The sequence below is a fragment of the Patiria miniata genome, unplaced genomic scaffold, assembly GCF_015706575.1.
Source record: "Patiria miniata isolate m_02_andy unplaced genomic scaffold, ASM1570657v1 HiC_scaffold_9, whole genome shotgun sequence".
Taxonomy (NCBI): Eukaryota; Metazoa; Echinodermata; class Asteroidea; order Valvatida; family Asterinidae; genus Patiria; species Patiria miniata.
This window is the reverse complement of record NW_024037076.1, coordinates 13,605,675-13,623,391: the sequence shown is the minus strand read 5'-3', so window position 1 is coordinate 13,623,391 and position 17,717 is coordinate 13,605,675.

Here is a 17,717-nt window from a genome sequence, read left to right as displayed (position 1 = left end):
GGTGTAGTCACAATTGAAGTTGTTGCCTCTGCTACAATTGTAGTTTCAGCCACAGTTGTAGCTCTATAGGTTGAGGCTATTTCTGGAATGGTTGTCTCAGATGTTATTGAGTTACAGCTTCTGTGCTTCTCTCTGCCAAAGTAGTCTCAATACCAGAGGTTATTCCTACAGTTGTGCTAATACCAGCTGACGTCTGTGCAGCTGTAGTTGATCTCTGCTCTGTGGTGGTACTTTCAGCAAAAGTAGTTTCAGCAGATGTAGTCACTGCTGGTGTTGTTGTCTCTGCCACAACTGTGGTTTCAACCAGAGTTGTATCTCTCCTGGTCGTGGCTTCCTCATCAGTTATTGTCTGGGATATCATGCTTGTAACAGCTTCTGTAGTTCTGTCTGGAACAGTTGTCTCAATCCCAGTGGTTAAAACAGAAGTTGTGCCAATATCAGATGTTTGAGCAGCTGTGGTTGTTGCGGGAGCTATTTGTACTACCTTCATCAACAGTGGTGTGTGCAGGTGAAGTGGTGTGTGCAGTTGTCTCTGCTGCAATGGTTGTCCCGATCACGGTTGAGGCACCGACTGTTGTGACCTTATCCTCAGAAGTTGTCTCGGCTGCTGTTGATGTACCAGCTGCTGCAGTTGTCTCTGCACCTGCAGTAGTGGTCTTGGTAGATGTGCTGATAGCAGCTGATGTCTGAGGAACTGTAGTTGTTACCTGATCTGTTGTGATACCTTCAGCGACAGTTGTTTCAACAGATGTAGTACACCCTGTGTGGTAGTCTCGACGACGTCAACAGTAGTATCAGCCACAGTGGTACTTCTGCCGGTTGTGGCAACCTCTGGAGTTGTCTGGGATGTTCTGGTGGATAAAGCTTCTGTACTGCTCTTGCTAGAGTAGTCTCAGTACCAGTGGTTATTCCAAGGGATGTGCTCGCACCAGCTGATGTCTGTGCAGCTGTGGTTATTTCCTCCTCTGTGGTCGTACCTACAGCAATAGTTTTCCACAGGTGTAGTCACAATTGAAGTTGTTGCCTCTGCTACAATTGTAGTTTCAGCCACAGTTGTAGCTCTATAGGTTGAGGCTATTTCTGGAATGGTTGTCTCAGATGTTATTTGAGTTACAGCTTCTGTGCTTCTCTCTGCCAAAGTAGTCTCAATACCAGAGGTTATTCCTACAGTTGTGCTAATACCAGCTGACGTCTGTGCAGCTGTAGTTGATCTCTGCTCTGTGGTGGTACTTTCAGCAAAAGTAGTTTCAGCAGATGTAGTCACTGCTGGTGTTGTTGTCTCTGCCACAACTGTGGTTTCAACCAGAGTTGTATCTCTCCTGGTCGTGGCTTCCTCATCAGTTATTGTCTGGGATATCATGCTTGTAACAGCTTCTGTAGTTCTGTCTGGAACAGTTGTCTCAATCCCAGTGGTTAAAACAGAAGTTGTGCCAATATCAGATGTTTGAGCAGCTGTGGTTGTTGCGGGAGCTATTGTACTACCTTCATCAACAGTGGTGTGTGCAGGTGAAGTGGTGTGTGCAGTTGTCTCTGCTGCAATGGTTGTCCCGATCACGGTTGAGGCACCGACTGTTGTGACCTTATCCTCAGAAGTTGTCTCGGCTGCTGTTGATGTACCAGCTGCTGCAGTTGTCTCTGCACCTGCAGTAGTGGTCTTGGTAGATGTGCTGATAGCAGCTGATGTCTGAGGAACTGTAGTTGTTACCTGATCTGTTGTGATACCTTCAGCGACAGTTGTTTCAACAGATGTAGTACACCCTGTGTGGTAGTCTCGACGTCAACAGTAGTATCAGCCACAGTGGTACTTCTGCCGGTTGTGGCAACCTCTGGAGTTGTCTGGGATGTTCTGGTGGATAAAGCTTCTGTACTGCTCTTTGCTAGAGTAGTCTCAGTACCAGTGGTTATTCCTAGGGATGTGCTCGCACCAGCTGATGTCTGTGCAGCTGTGGTTATTCCCTCCTCTGTGGTCGTACCTACAGCAATAGTAGTTTCCACAGGTGTAGTCACAATTGAAGTTGTTGCCTCTGCTACAATTGTAGTTTCAGCCACAGTTGTAGCTCTATAGGTTGAGGCTATTTCTGGAATGGTTGTCTCAGATGTTATTTGAGTTACAGCTTCTGTGCTTCTCTCTGCCAAAGTAGTCTCAATACCAGAGGTTATTCCTACAGTTGTGCTAATACCAGCTGACGTCTGTGCAGCTGTAGTTGATCTCTGCTCTGTGGTGGTACTTTCAGCAAAAGTAGTTTCAGCAGATGTAGTCACTGCTGGTGTTGTTGTCTCTGCCACAACTGTGGTTTCAACCAGAGTTGTATCTCTCCTGGTCGTGGCTTCCTCATCAGTTATTGTCTGGGATATCATGCTTGTAACAGCTTCTGTAGTTCTGTCTGGAACAGTTGTCTCAATCCAGTGGTTAAAACAGAAGTTGTGCCAATATCAGATGTTTGAGCAGCTGTGGTTGTTGCGGGAGCTTTTGTACTACCTTCATCAACAGTGGTGTGTGCAGGTGAAGTGGTGTGTGCAGTTGTCTCTGCTGCAATGGTTGTCCCGATCACGGTTGAGGCACCGACTGTTGTGACCTTATCCTCAGAAGTTGTCTCGGCTGCTGTTGATGTACCAGCTGCTGCAGTTGTCTCTGCACCTGCAGTAGTGGTCTTGGTAGATGTGCTGATAGCAGCTGATGTCTGAGGAACTGTAGTTGTTACCTGATCTGTTGTGATACCTTCAGCGACAGTTGTTTCAACAGATGTAGTAACACCCTGTGTGGTAGTCTCGACGTCAACAGTAGTATCAGCCACAGTGGTACTTCTGCCGGTTGTGGCAACCTCTGGAGTTGTCTGGGATGTTCTGGTGGATAAAGCTTCTGTACTGCTCTTTGCTAGAGTAGTCTCAGTACCAGTGGTTATTCCAAGGGATGTGCTCGCACCAGCTGATGTCTGTGCAGCTGTGGTTATTCCCTCCTCTGTGGTCGTACCTACAGCAATAGTAGTTTCCACAGGTGTAGTCACAATTGAAGTTGTTGCCTCTGCTACAATTGTAGTTTCAGCCACAGTTGTAGCTCTATAGGTTGAGGCTATTTCTGGAATGGTTGTCTCAGATGTTATTTGAGTTACAGCTTCTGTGCTTCTCTCTGCCAAAGTAGTCTCAATACCAGAGGTTATTCCTACAGTTGTGCTAATACCAGCTGACGTCTGTGCAGCTGTAGTTGATCTCTGCTCTGTGGTGGTACTTTCAGCAAAAGTAGTTTCAGCAGATGTAGTCACTGCTGGTGTTGTTGTCTCTGCCACAACTGTGGTTTCAACCAGAGTTGTATCTCTCCTGGTCGTGGCTTCCTCATCAGTTATTGTCTGGGATATCATGCTTGTAACAGCTTCTGTAGTTCTGTCTGGAACAGTTGTCTCAATCCCAGTGGTTAAAACAGAAGTTGTGCCAATATCAGATGTTTGAGCAGCTGTGGTTGTTGCGGGAGCTATTGTACTACCTTCATCAACAGTGGTGTGTGCAGGTGAAGTGGTGTGTGCAGTTGTCTCTGCTGCAATGGTTGTCCCGATCACGGTTGAGGCACCGACTGTTGTGACCTTATCCTCAGAAGTTGTCTCGGCTGCTGTTGATGTACCAGCTGCTGCAGTTGTCTCTGCACCTGCAGTAGTGGTCTTGGTAGATGTGCTGATAGCAGCTGATGTCTGAGGAACTGTAGTTGTTACCTGATCTGTTGTGATACCTTCAGCGACAGTTGTTTCAACAGATGTAGTAACACCCTGTGTGGTAGTCTCGACGTCAACAGTAGTATCAGCCACAGTGGTACTTCTGCCGGTTGTGGCAACCTCTGGAGTTGTCTGGGATGTTCTGGTGGATAAAGCTTCTGTACTGCTCTTTGCTAGAGTAGTCTCAGTACCAGTGGTTATTCCTAGGGATGTGCTCGCACCAGCTGATGTCTGTGCAGCTGTGGTTATTCCTCCTCTGTGGTCGTACCTACAGCAATAGTAGTTTCCACAGGTGTAGTCACAATTGAAGTTGTTGCCTCTGCTACAATTGTAGTTTCAGCCACAGTTGTAGCTCTATAGGTTGAGGCTATTTCTGGAATGGTTGTCTCAGATGTTATTTGAGACAGCTTCTGTGCTTCTCTCTGCCAAAGTAGTCTCAATACCAGAGGTTATTCCTACAGTTGTGCTAATACCAGCTGACGTCTGTGCAGCTGTAGTTGATCTCTGCTCTGTGGTGGTACTTTCAGCAAAAGTAGTTTCAGCAGATGTAGTCACTGCTGGTGTTGTTGTCTCTGCCACAACTGTGGTTTCAACCAGAGTTGTATCTCTCCTGGTCGTGGCTTCCTCATCAGTTATTGTCTGGGATATCATGCTTGTAACAGCTTCTGTAGTTCTGTCTGGAACAGTTGTCTCAATCCCAGTGGTTAAAACAGAAGTTGTGCCAATATCAGATGTTTGAGCAGCTGTGGTTGTTGCGGGAGCTATTGTACTACCTTCATCAACAGTGGTGTGTGCAGGTGAAGTGGTGTGTGCAGTTGTCTCTGCTGCAATGGTTGTCCGATCACGGTTGAGGCACCGACTGTTGTGACCTTATCCTCAGAAGTTGTCTCGGCTGCTGTTGATGTACCAGCTGCTGCAGTTGTCTCTGCACCTGCAGTAGTGGTCTTGGTAGATGTGCTGATAGCAGCTGATGTCTGAGGAACTGTAGTTGTTACCTGATCTGTTGTGATACCTTCAGCGACAGTTGTTTCAACAGATGTAGTCACACCCTGTGTGGTAGTCTCGACGTCAACAGTAGTATCAGCCACAGTGGTACTTCTGCCGGTTGTGGCAACCTCTGGAGTTGTCTGGGATGTTCTGGTGGATAAAGCTTCTGTACTGCTCTTTGCTAGAGTAGTCTCAGTACCAGTGGTTATTCCAAGGGATGTGCTCGCACCAGCTGATGTCTGTGCAGCTGTGGTTATTCCCTCCTCTGTGGTCGTACCTACAGCAATAGTAGTTTCCACAGGTGTAGTCACAATTGAAGTTGTTGCCTCTGCTACAATTGTAGTTTCAGCCACAGTTGTAGCTCTATAGGTTGAGGCTATTTCTGGAATGGTTGTCTCAGATGTTATTTGAGTTACAGCTTCTGTGCTTCTCTCTGCCAAAGTAGTCTCAATACCAGAGGTTATTCCTACAGTTGTGCTAATACCAGCTGACGTCTGTGCAGCTGTAGTTGATCTCTGCTCTGTGGTGGTACTTTCAGCAAAAGTAGTTTCAGCAGATGTAGTCACTGCTGGTGTTGTTGTCTCTGCCACAACTGTGGTTTCAACAGTTGTATCTCTCCTGGTCGTGGCTTCCTCATCAGTTATTGTCTGGGATATCATGCTTGTAACAGCTTCTGTAGTTCTGTCTGGAACAGTTGTCTCAATCCCAGTGGTTAAAACAGAAGTTGTGCCAATATCAGATGTTTGAGCAGCTGTGGTTGTTGCGGGAGCTATTGTACTACCTTCATCAACAGTGGTGTGTGCAGGTGAAGTGGTGTGTGCAGTTGTCTCTGCTGCAATGGTTGTCCCGATCACGGTTGAGGCACCGACTGTTGTGACCTTATCCTCAGAAGTTGTCTCGGCTGCTGTTGATGTACCAGCTGCTGCAGTTGTCTCTGCACCTGCAGTAGTGGTCTTGGTAGATGTGCTGATAGCAGCTGATGTCTGAGGAACTGTAGTTGTTACCTGATCTGTTGTGATACCTTCAGCGACAGTTGTTTCAACAGATGTAGTAACACCCTGTGTGGTAGTCTCGACGTCAACAGTAGTATCAGCCACAGTGGTACTTCTGCCGGTTGTGGCAACCTCTGGAGTTGTCTGGGATGTTCTGGTGGATAAAGCTTCTGTACTGCTCTCTGCTAGAGTAGTCTCAGTACCAGTGGTTATTCCAAGGGATGTGCTCGCACCAGCTGATGTCTGTGCAGCTGTGGTTATTTCCTCCTCTGTGGTCGTACCTACAGCAATAGTAGTTTCCACAGGTGTAGTCACAATTGAAGTTGTTGCCTCTGCTACAATTGTAGTTTCAGCCACAGTTGTAGCTCTATAGGTTGAGGCTATTTCTGGAATGGTTGTCTCAGATGTTATTTGAGTTACAGCTTCTGTGCTTCTCTCTGCCAAAGTAGTCTCAATACCAGAGGTTATTCCTACAGTTGTGCTAATACCAGCTGACGTCTGTGCAGCTGTAGTTGATCTCTGCTCTGTGGTGGTACTTTCAGCAAAAGTAGTTTCAGCAGATGTAGTCACTGCTGGTGTTGTTGTCTCTGCCACAACTGTGGTTTCAACCAGAGTTGTATCTCTCCTGGTCGTGGCTTCCTCATCAGTTATTGTCTGGGATATCATGCTTGTAACAGCTTCTGTAGTTCTGTCTGGAACAGTTGTCTCAATCCCAGTGGTTAAAACAGAAGTTGTGCCAATATCAGATGTTTGAGCAGCTGTGGTTGTTGCGGGAGCTATTGTACTACCTTCATCAACAGTGGTGTGTGCAGGTGAAGTGGTGTGTGCAGTTGTCTCTGCTGCAATGGTTGTCCCGATCACGGTTGAGGCACCGACTGTTGTGACCTTATCCTCAGAAGTTGTCTCGGCTGCTGTTGATGTACCAGCTGCTGCAGTTGTCTCTGCACCTGCAGTAGTGGTCTTGGTAGATGTGCTGATAGCAGCTGATGTCTGAGGAACTGTAGTTGTTACCTGATCTGTTGTGATACCTTCAGCGACAGTTGTTTCAACAGATGTAGTCACACCCTGTGTGGTAGTCTCGACGTCAACAGTAGTATCAGCCACAGTGGTACTTCTGCCGGTTGTGGCAACCTCTGGAGTTGTCTGGGATGTTCTGGTGGATAAAGCTTCTGTACTGCTCTTTGCTAGAGTAGTCTCAGTACCAGTGGTTATTCCAAGGGATGTGCTCGCACCAGCTGATGTCTGTGCAGCTGTGGTTATTCCTCCTCTGTGGTCGTACCTACAGCAATAGTAGTTTCCACAGGTGTAGTCACAATTGAAGTTGTTGCCTCTGCTACAATTGTAGTTTCAGCCACAGTTGTAGCTCTATAGGTTGAGGCTATTTCTGGAATGGTTGTCTCAGATGTTATTTGAGTTACAGCTTCTGTGCTTCTCTCTGCCAAAGTAGTCTCAATACCAGAGGTTATTCCTACAGTTGTGCTAATACCAGCTGACGTCTGTGCAGCTGTAGTTGATCTCTGCTCTGTGGTGGTACTTTCAGCAAAAGTAGTTTCAGCAGATGTAGTCACTGCTGGTGTTGTTGTCTCTGCCACAACTGTGGTTTCAACCAGAGTTGTATCTCTCCTGGTCGTGGCTTCCTCATCAGTTATTGTCTGGGATATCATGCTTGTAACAGCTTCTGTAGTTCTGTCTGGAACAGTTGTCTCAATCCCAGTGGTTAAAACAGAAGTTGTGCCAATATCAGATGTTTGAGCAGCTGTGGTTGTTGCGGGAGCTATTGTACTACCTTCATCAACAGTGGTGTGTGCAGGTGAAGTGGTGTGTGCAGTTGTCTCTGCTGCAATGGTTGTCCCGATCACGGTTGAGGCACCGACTGTTGTGACCTTATCCTCAGAAGTTGTCTCGGCTGCTGTTGATGTACCAGCTGCTGCAGTTGTCTCTGCACCTGCAGTAGTGGTCTTGGTAGATGTGCTGATAGCAGCTGATGTCTGAGGAACTGTAGTTGTTACCTGATCTGTTGTGATACCTTCAGCGACAGTTGTTTCAACAGATGTAGTAACACCCTGTGTGGTAGTCTCGACGTCAACAGTAGTATCAGCCACAGTGGTACTTCTGCCGGTTGTGGCAACCTCTGGAGTTGTCTGGGATGTTCTGGTGGATAAAGCTTCTGTACTGCTCTTTGCTAGAGTAGTCTCAGTACCAGTGGTTATTCCAAGGGATGTGCTCGCACCAGCTGATGTCTGTGCAGCTGTGGTTATTCCTCCTCTGTGGTCGTACCTACAGCAATAGTAGTTTCCACAGGTGTAGTCACAATTGAAGTTGTTGCCTCTGCTACAATTGTAGTTTCAGCCACAGTTGTAGCTCTATAGGTTGAGGCTATTTCTGGAATGGTTGTCTCAGATGTTATTTGAGTTACAGCTTCTGTGCTTCTCTCTGCCAAAGTAGTCTCAATACCAGAGGTTATTCCTACAGTTGTGCTAATACCAGCTGACGTCTGTGCAGCTGTAGTTGATCTCTGCTCTGTGGTGGTACTTTCAGCAAAAGTAGTTTCAGCAGATGTAGTCACTGCTGGTGTTGTTGTCTCTGCCACAACTGTGGTTTCAACCAGAGTTGTATCTCTCCTGGTCGTGGCTTCCTCATCAGTTATTGTCTGGGATATCATGCTTGTAACAGCTTCTGTAGTTCTGTCTGGAACAGTTGTCTCAATCCCAGTGGTTAAAACAGAAGTTGTGCCAATATCAGATGTTTGAGCAGCTGTGGTTGTTGCGGGAGCTATTGTACTACCTTCATCAACAGTGGTGTGTGCAGGTGAAGTGGTGTGTGCAGTTGTCTCTGCTGCAATGGTTGTCCCGATCACGGTTGAGGCACCGACTGTTGTGACCTTATCCTCAGAAGTTGTCTCGGCTGCTGTTGATGTACCAGCTGCTGCAGTTGTCTCTGCACCTGCAGTAGTGGTCTTGGTAGATGTGCTGATAGCAGCTGATGTCTGAGGAACTGTAGTTGTTACCTGATCTGTTGTGATACCTTCAGCGACGGTTGTTTCAACAGATGTAGTAACACCCTGTGTGGTAGTCTCGACGTCAACAGTAGTATCAGCCACAGTGGTACTTCTGCCGGTTGTGGCAACCTCTGGAGTTGTCTGGGATGTTCTGGTGGATAAAGCTTCTGTACTGCTCTCTGCTAGAGTAGTCTCAGTACCAGTGGTTATTCCTAGGGATGTGCTCGCACCAGCTGATGTCTGTGCAGCTGTGGTTATTCCCTCCTCTGTGGTCGTACCTACAGCAATAGTAGTTTCCACAGGTGTAGTCACAATTGAAGTTGTTGCCTCTGCTACAATTGTAGTTTCAGCCACAGTTGTAGCTCTATAGGTTGAGGCTATTTCTGGAATGGTTGTCTCAGATGTTATTTGAGTTACAGCTTCTGTGCTTCTCTCTGCCAAAGTAGTCTCAATACCAGAGGTTATTCCTACAGTTGTGCTAATACCAGCTGACGTCTGTGCAGCTGTAGTTGATCTCTGCTCTGTGGTGGTACTTTCAGCAAAAGTAGTTTCAGCAGATGTAGTCACTGCTGGTGTTGTTGTCTCTGCCACAACTGTGGTTTCAACCAGAGTTGTATCTCTCCTGGTCGTGGCTTCCTCATCAGTTATTGTCTGGGATATCATGCTTGTAACAGCTTCTGTAGTTCTGTCTGGAACAGTTGTCTCAATCCCAGTGGTTAAAACAGAAGTTGTGCCAATATCAGATGTTTGAGCAGCTGTGGTTGTTGCGGGAGCTATTGTACTACCTTCATCAACAGTGGTGTGTGCAGGTGAAGTGGTGTGTGCAGTTGTCTCTGCTGCAATGGTTGTCCCGATCACGGTTGAGGCACCGACTGTTGTGACCTTATCCTCAGAAGTTGTCTCGGCTGCTGTTGATGTACCAGCTGCTGCAGTTGTCTCTGCACCTGCAGTAGTGGTCTTGGTAGATGTGCTGATAGCAGCTGATGTCTGAGGAACTGTAGTTGTTACCTGATCTGTTGTGATACCTTCAGCGACGGTTGTTTCAACAGATGTAGTCACACCCTGTGTGGTAGTCTCGACGTCAACAGTAGTATCAGCCACAGTGGTACTTCTGCCGGTTGTGGCAACCTCTGGAGTTGTCTGGGATGTTCTGGTGGATAAAGCTTCTGTACTGCTCTCTGCTAGAGTAGTCTCAGTACCAGTGGTTATTCCTAGGGATGTGCTCGCACCAGCTGATGTCTGTGCAGCTGTGGTTATTCCCTCCTCTGTGGTCGTACCTACAGCAATAGTAGTTTCCACAGGTGTAGTCACAATTGAAGTTGTTGCCTCTGCTACAATTGTAGTTTCAGCCACAGTTGTAGCTCTATAGGTTGAGGCTATTTCTGGAATGGTTGTCTCAGATGTTATTTGAGTTACAGCTTCTGTGCTTCTCTCTGCCAAAGTAGTCTCAATACCAGAGGTTATTCCTACAGTTGTGCTAATACCAGCTGACGTCTGTGCAGCTGTAGTTGATCTCTGCTCTGTGGTGGTACTTTCAGCAAAAGTAGTTTCAGCAGATGTAGTCACTGCTGGTGTTGTTGTCTCTGCCACAACTGTGGTTTCAACCAGAGTTGTATCTCTCCTGGTCGTGGCTTCCTCATCAGTTATTGTCTGGGATATCATGCTTGTAACAGCTTCTGTAGTTCTGTCTGGAACAGTTGTCTCAATCCCAGTGGTTAAAACAGAAGTTGTGCCAATATCAGATGTTTGAGCAGCTGTGGTTGTTGCGGGAGCTTTTGTACTACCTTCATCAACAGTGGTGTGTGCAGGTGAAGTGGTGTGTGCAGTTGTCTCTGCTGCAATGGTTGTCCCGATCACGGTTGAGGCACCGACTGTTGTGACCTTATCCTCAGAAGTTGTCTCGGCTGCTGTTGATGTACCAGCTGCTGCAGTTGTCTCTGCACCTGCAGTAGTGGTCTTGGTAGATGTGCTGATAGCAGCTGATGTCTGAGGAACTGTAGTTGTTACCTGATCTGTTGTGATACCTTCAGCGACAGTTGTTTCAACAGATGTAGTAACACCCTGTGTGGTAGTCTCGACGTCAACAGTAGTATCAGCCACAGTGGTACTTCTGCCGGTTGTGGCAACCTCTGGAGTTGTCTGGGATGTTCTGGTGGATAAAGCTTCTGTACTGCTCTCTGCTAGAGTAGTCTCAGTACCAGTGGTTATTCCAAGGGATGTGCTCGCACCAGCTGATGTCTGTGCAGCTGTGGTTATTCCCTCCTCTGTGGTCGTACCTACAGCAATAGTAGTTTCCACAGGTGTAGAAACAATTGAAGTTGTTGCCTCTGCTACAATTGTAGTTTCAGCCACAGTTGTAGCTCTATAGGTTGAGGCTATTTCTGGAATGGTTGTCTCAGATGTTATTTGAGTTACAGCTTCTGTGCTTCTCTCTGCCAAAGTAGTCTCAATACCAGAGGTTATTGCTACAGTTGTGCTAATACCAGCTGACGTCTGTGCAGCTGTAGTTGATCTCTGCTCTGTGGTGGTACTTTCAGCAAAAGTAGTTTCAGCAGATGTAGTCACTGCTGGTGTTGTTGTCTCTGCCACAACTGTGGTTTCAACCAGAGTTGTATCTCTCCTGGTCGTGGCTTCCTCATCAGTTATTGTCTGGGATATCATGCTTGTAACAGCTTCTGTAGTTCTGTCTGGAACAGTTGTCTCAATCCCAGTGGTTAAAACAGAAGTTGTGCCAATATCAGATGTTTGAGCAGCTGTGGTTGTTGCGGGAGCTATTGTACTACCTTCATCAACAGTGGTGTGTGCAGGTGAAGTGGTGTGTGCAGTTGTCTCTGCTGCAATGGTTGTCCCGATCACGGTTGAGGCACCGACTGTTGTGACCTTATCCTCAGAAGTTGTCTCGGCTGCTGTTGATGTACCAGCTGCTGCAGTTGTCTCTGCACCTGCAGTAGTGGTCTTGGTAGATGTGCTGATAGCAGCTGATGTCTGAGGAACTGTAGTTGTTACCTGATCTGTTGTGATACCTTCAGCGACAGTTGTTTCAACAGATGTAGTAACACCCTGTGTGGTAGTCTCGACGTCAACAGTAGTATCAGCCACAGTGGTACTTCTGCCGGTTGTGGCAACCTCTGGAGTTGTCTGGGATGTTCTGGTGGATAAAGCTTCTGTACTGCTCTCTGCTAGAGTAGTCTCAGTACCAGTGGTTATTCCTAGGGATGTGCTCGCACCAGCTGATGTCTGTGCAGCTGTGGTTATTCCCTCCTCTGTGGTCGTACCTACAGCAATAGTAGTTTCCACAGGTGTAGTCACAATTGAAGTTGTTGCCTCTGCTACAATTGTAGTTTCAGCCACAGTTGTAGCTCTATAGGTTGAGGCTATTTCTGGAATGGTTGTCTCAGATGTTATTTGAGTTACAGCTTCTGTGCTTCTCTCTGCCAAAGTAGTCTCAATACCAGAGGTTATTGCTACAGTTGTGCTAATACCAGCTGACGTCTGTGCAGCTGTAGTTGATCTCTGCTCTGTGGTGGTACTTTCAGCAAAAGTAGTTTCAGCAGATGTAGTCACTGTTGGTGTTGTTGTCTCTGCCACAACTGTGGTTTCAACCAGAGTTGTATCTCTCCTGGTCGTGGCTTCCTCATCAGTTATTGTCTGGGTATCATGCTTGTAACAGCTTCTGTAGTTCTGTCTGGAACAGTTGTCTCAATCCTAGTGGTTAAAACAGAAGTTGTGCCAATATCAGATGTTTGAGCAGCTGTGGTTGTTGCGGGAGCTTTTGTACTACCTTCATCAACAGTGGTGTGTGCAGGTGAAGTGGTGTGTGCAGATGTCTCTGCTGCAATGGTTGTCCCGATCACGGTTGAGGCACCGACTGTTGTGACCTTATCCTCAGAAGTTGTCTCGGCTGCTGTTGATGTACCAGCTGCTGCAGTTGTCTCTGCACCTGCAGTAGTGGTCTTGGTAGATGTGCTGATAGCAGCTGATGTCTGAGGAACTGTAGTTGTTACCTGATCTGTTGTGATACCTTCAGCGACAGTTGTTTCAACAGATGTAGTAACACCCTGTGTGGTAGTCTCGACGTCAACAGTAGTATCAGCCACAGTGGTACTTCTGCCGGTTGTGGCAACCTCTGGAGTTGTCTGGGATGTTCTGGTGGATAAAGCGTCTGTACTGCTCTCTGCTAGAGTAGTCTCAGTACCAGTGGTTATTCCTAGGGATGTGCTCGCACCAGCTGATGTCTGTGCAGCTGTGGTTATTCCCTCCTCTGTGGTCGTACCTACAGCAATAGTAGTTTCCACAGGTGTAGTCACAATTGAAGTTGTTGCCTCTGCTACAATTGTAGTTTCAGCCACAGTTGTAGCTCTATAGGTTGAGGCTATTTCTGGAATGGTTGTCTCAGATGTTTTTGAGTTACAGCTTCTGTGCTTCTCTCTGCCAAAGTAGTCTCAATACCAGAGGTTATTCTACAGTTGTGCTAATACCAGCTGATGTCTGTGCAGCTGTGGTTATTCCTCCTCTGTGGTCGTACCTACAGCAATAGTAGTTTCCACAGGTGTAGTCACAATTGAAGTTGTTGCCTCTGCTAGAATTGTAGTTTCAGCCACAGTTGTAGCTCTATAGGTTGAGGCTATTTCTGGAAAAGTTGTCTCAGATGTTATTTGAGTTACAGCTTCTGTGCTTCTCTCTGCCAAAGTAGTCTCAATACCAGAGGTTATTCCTACAGTTGTGCTAATACCAGCTGACGTCTGTGCAGCTGTAGTTGATCTCTGCTCTGTGGTGGTACTTTCAGCAAAAGTAGTTTCAGCAGATGTAGTCACTGCTGGTCTTGTTGTCTCTGCCACAACTGTGGTTTCAACCAGAGTTGTATCTCTCCTGGTCGTGGCTTCCTCATCAGTTATTGTCTGGGATATCATGCTTGTAACAGCTTCTGTAGTTCTGTCTGGAACAGTTGTCTCAATCCCAGTGGTTAAAACAGAAGTTGTGCCAATATCAGATGTTTGAGCAGCTGTGGTTGTTGCGGGAGCTATTGTACTACCTTCATCAACAGTGGTGTGTGCAGGTGAAGTGGTGTGTGCAGTTGTCTCTGCTGCAATGGTTGTCCCGATCACGGTTGAGGCACCGACTGTTGTGACCTTATCCTCAGAAGTTGTCTCGGCTGCTGTTGATGTACCAGCTGCTGCAGTTGTCTCTGCACCTGCAGTAGTGGTCTTGGTAGATGTGCTGATAGCAGCTGATGTCTGAGGAACTGTAGTTGTTACCTGATCTGTTGTGATACCTTCAGCGACAGTTGTTTCAACAGATGTAGTAACACCCTGTGTGGTAGTCTCGACGTCAACAGTAGTATCAGCCACAGTGGTACTTCTGCCGGTTGTGGCAACCTCTGGAGTTGTCTGGGATGTTCTGGTGGATAAAGCGTCTGTACTGCTCTCTGCTAGAGTAGTCTCAGTACCAGTGGTTATTCCTAGGGATGTGCTCGCACCAGCTGATGTCTGTGCAGCTGTGGTTATTCCCTCCTCTGTGGTCGTACCTACAGCAATAGTAGTTTCCACAGGTGTAGTCACAATTGAAGTTGTTGCCTCTGCTACAATTGTAGTTTCAGCCACAGTTGTAGCTCTATAGGTTGAGGCTATTTCTGGAATGGTTGTCTCAGATGTTATTTGAGTTACAGCTTCTGTGCTTCTCTCTGCCAAAGTAGTCTCAATACCAGAGGTTATTGCTACAGTTGTGCTAATACCAGCTGACGTCTGTGCAGCTGTAGTTGATCTCTGCTCTGTGGTGGTACTTTCAGCAAAAGTAGTTTCAGCAGATGTAGTCACTGTTGGTGTTGTTGTCTCTGCCACAACTGTGGTTTCAACCAGAGTTGTATCTCTCCTGGTCGTGGCTTCCTCATCAGTTATTGTATGGGATATCATGCTTGTAACAGCTTCTGTAGTTCTGTCTGGAACAGTTGTCTCAATCCTAGTGGTTAAAACAGAAGTTGTGCCAATATCAGATGTTTGAGCAGCTGTGGTTGTTGCGGGAGCTTTTGTACTACCTTCATCAACAGTGGTGTGTCCAGGTGAAGTGGTGTGTGCAGATGTCTCTGCTGCAATGGTTGTCCCGATCACGGTTGAGGAACCGACTGTTGTGACCTTATCCTCAGAAGTTGTCTCGGCTGCTGTTGATGTACCAGCTGATGCAGTTGTCTCTGCACCAGCAGTAGTGGTCTTGGTAGATGTGCTGATAGCAGCTGATGTCTGAGGAACTGTAGTTGTTACCTGATCTGTTGTGATACCTTCAGCGACAGTTGTTTCAACAGATGTAGTAACACCCTGTGTGGTAGTCTCGACGTCAACAGTAGTATCAGCCACAGTGGTACTTCTGCCGGTTGTGGCAACCTCTGGAGTTGTCTGGGATGTTCTGGTGGATAAAGCGTCTGTACTGCTCTCTGCTAGAGTAGTCTCAGTACCAGTGGTTATTCCTAGGGATGTGCTCGCACCAGCTGATGTCTGTGCAGCTTTGGTTATTCCCTCCTCTGTGGTCGTACCTACAGCAATAGTAGTTTCCACAGGTGTAGTCACAATTGAAGTTGTTGCCTCTGCTACAATTGTAGTTTCAGCCACAGTTGTAGCTCTATAGGTTGAGGCTATTTCTGGAATGGTTGTCTCAGATGTTATTTGAGTTACAGCTTCTGTGCTTCTCTCTGCCAAAGTAGTCTCAATACCAGAGGTTATTCCTACAGTTGTGCTAATACCAGCTGATGTCTGTGCAGCTGTGGTTATTTCCTCCTCTGTGGTCGTACCTACAGCAATAGTAGTTTCCACAGGTGTAGTCACAATTGAAGTTGTTGCCTCTGCTAGAATTGTAGTTTCAGCCACAGTTGTAGCTCTATAGGTTGAGGCTATTTCTGGAAAAGTTGTCTCAGATGTTATTTGAGTTACAGCTTCTGTGCTTCTCTCTGCCAAAGTAGTCTCAATACCAGAGGTTATTCCTACAGTTGTGCTAATACCAGCTGACGTCTGTGCAGCTGTAGTTGATCTCTGCTCTGTGGTGGTACTTTCAGCAAAAGTAGTTTCAGCAGATGTAGTCACTGCTGGTCTTGTTGTCTCTGCCACAACTGTGGTTTCAACCAGAGTTGTATCTCTCCTGGTCGTGGCTTCCTCATCAGTTATTGTCTGGGATATCATGCTTGTAACAGCTTCTGTAGTTCTGTCTGGAACAGTTGTCTCAATCCCAGTGGTTAAAACAGAAGTTGTGCCAATATCAGATGTTTGAGCAGCTGTGGTTGTTGCGGGAGCTATTGTACTACCTTCATCAACAGTGGTGTGTGCAGGTGAAATGGTGTGTGCAGTTGTCTCTGCTGCAATGGTTGTCCCGATCACGGTTGAGGCACCGACTGTTGTGACCTTATCCTCATAAGTTGTCTCGGCTGCTGTTGATGTACCAGCTGCTGCAGTTGTCTCTGCACCTGCAGTAGTGGTCTTGGTAGATGTGCTGATAGCAGCTGATGTCTGAGGAACTGTAGTTGTTACCTGATCTGTTGTGATACCTTCAGCGACAGTTGTTTCAACAGATGTAGTAACACCCTGTGTGGTAGTCTCGACGTCAACAGTAGTATCAGCCACAGTGGTACTTCTGCCGGTTGTGGCAACCTCTGGAGTTGTCTGGGATGTTCTGGTGGATAAAGCTTCTGTACTGCTCTTTGCTAGAGTAGTCTCAGTACCAGTGGTTATTCCAAGGGATGTGCTCGCACCAGCTGATGTCTGTGCAGCTGTGGTTATTTCCTCCTCTGTGGTCGTACCTACAGCAATAGTAGTTTCCACAGGTGTAGTCACAATTGAAGTTGTTGCCTCTGCTACAATTGTAGTTTCAGCCACAGTTGTAGCTCTATAGGTTGAGGCTATTTCTGGAATGGTTGTCTCAGATGTTATTTGAGTTACAGCTTCTGTGCTTCTCTCTGCCAAAGTAGTCTCAATACCAGAGGTTATTCCTACAGTTGTGCTAATACCAGCTGATGTCTGTGCAGCTGTGGTTATTTCCTCCTCTGTGGTCGTACCTACAGCAATAGTAGTTTCCACAGGTGTAGTCACAATTGAAGTTGTTGCCTCTGCTAGAATTGTAGTTTCAGCCACAGTTGTAGCTCTATAGGTTGAGGCTATTTCTGGAAAAGTTGTCTCAGATGTTATTTGAGTTACAGCTTCTGTGCTTCTCTCTGCCAAAGTAGTCTCAATACCAGAGGTTATTCCTACAGTTGTGCTAATACCAGCTGACGTCTGTGCAGCTGTAGTTGATCTCTGCTCTGTGGTGGTACTTTCAGCAAAAGTAGTTTCAGCAGATGTAGTCACTGCTGGTCTTGTTGTCTCTGCCACAACTGTGGTTTCAACCAGAGTTGTATCTCTCCTGGTCGTGGCTTCCTCATCAGTTATTGTCTGGGATATCATGCTTGTAACAGCTTCTGTAGTTCTGTCTGGAACAGTTGTCTCAATCCCAGTGGTTAAAACAGAAGTTGTGCCAATATCAGATGTTTGAGCAGCTGTGGTTGTTGCGGGAGCTATTGTACTACCTTCATCAACAGTGGTGTGTGCAGGTGAAATGGTGTGTGCAGTTGTCTCTGCTGCAATGGTTGTCCCGATCACGGTTGAGGCACCGACTGTTGTGACCTTATCCTCATAAGTTGTCTCGGCTGCTGTTGATGTACCAGCTGCTGCAGTTGTCTCTGCACCTGCAGTAGTGGTCTTGGTAGATGTGCTGATAGCAGCTGATGTCTGAGGAACTGTAGTTGTTACCTGATCTGTTGTGATACCTTCAGCGACAGTTGTTTCAACAGATGTAGTAACACCCTGTGTGGTAGTCTCGACGTCAACAGTAGTATCAGCCACAGTGGTACTTCTGCCGGTTGTGGCAACCTCTGGAGTTGTCTGGGATGTTCTGGTGGATAAAGCTTCTGTACTGCTCTTTGCTAGAGTAGTCTCAGTACCAGTGGTTATTCCAAGGGATGTGCTCGCACCAGCTGATGTCTGTGCAGCTGTGGTTATTTCCTCCTCTGTGGTCGTACCTACAGCA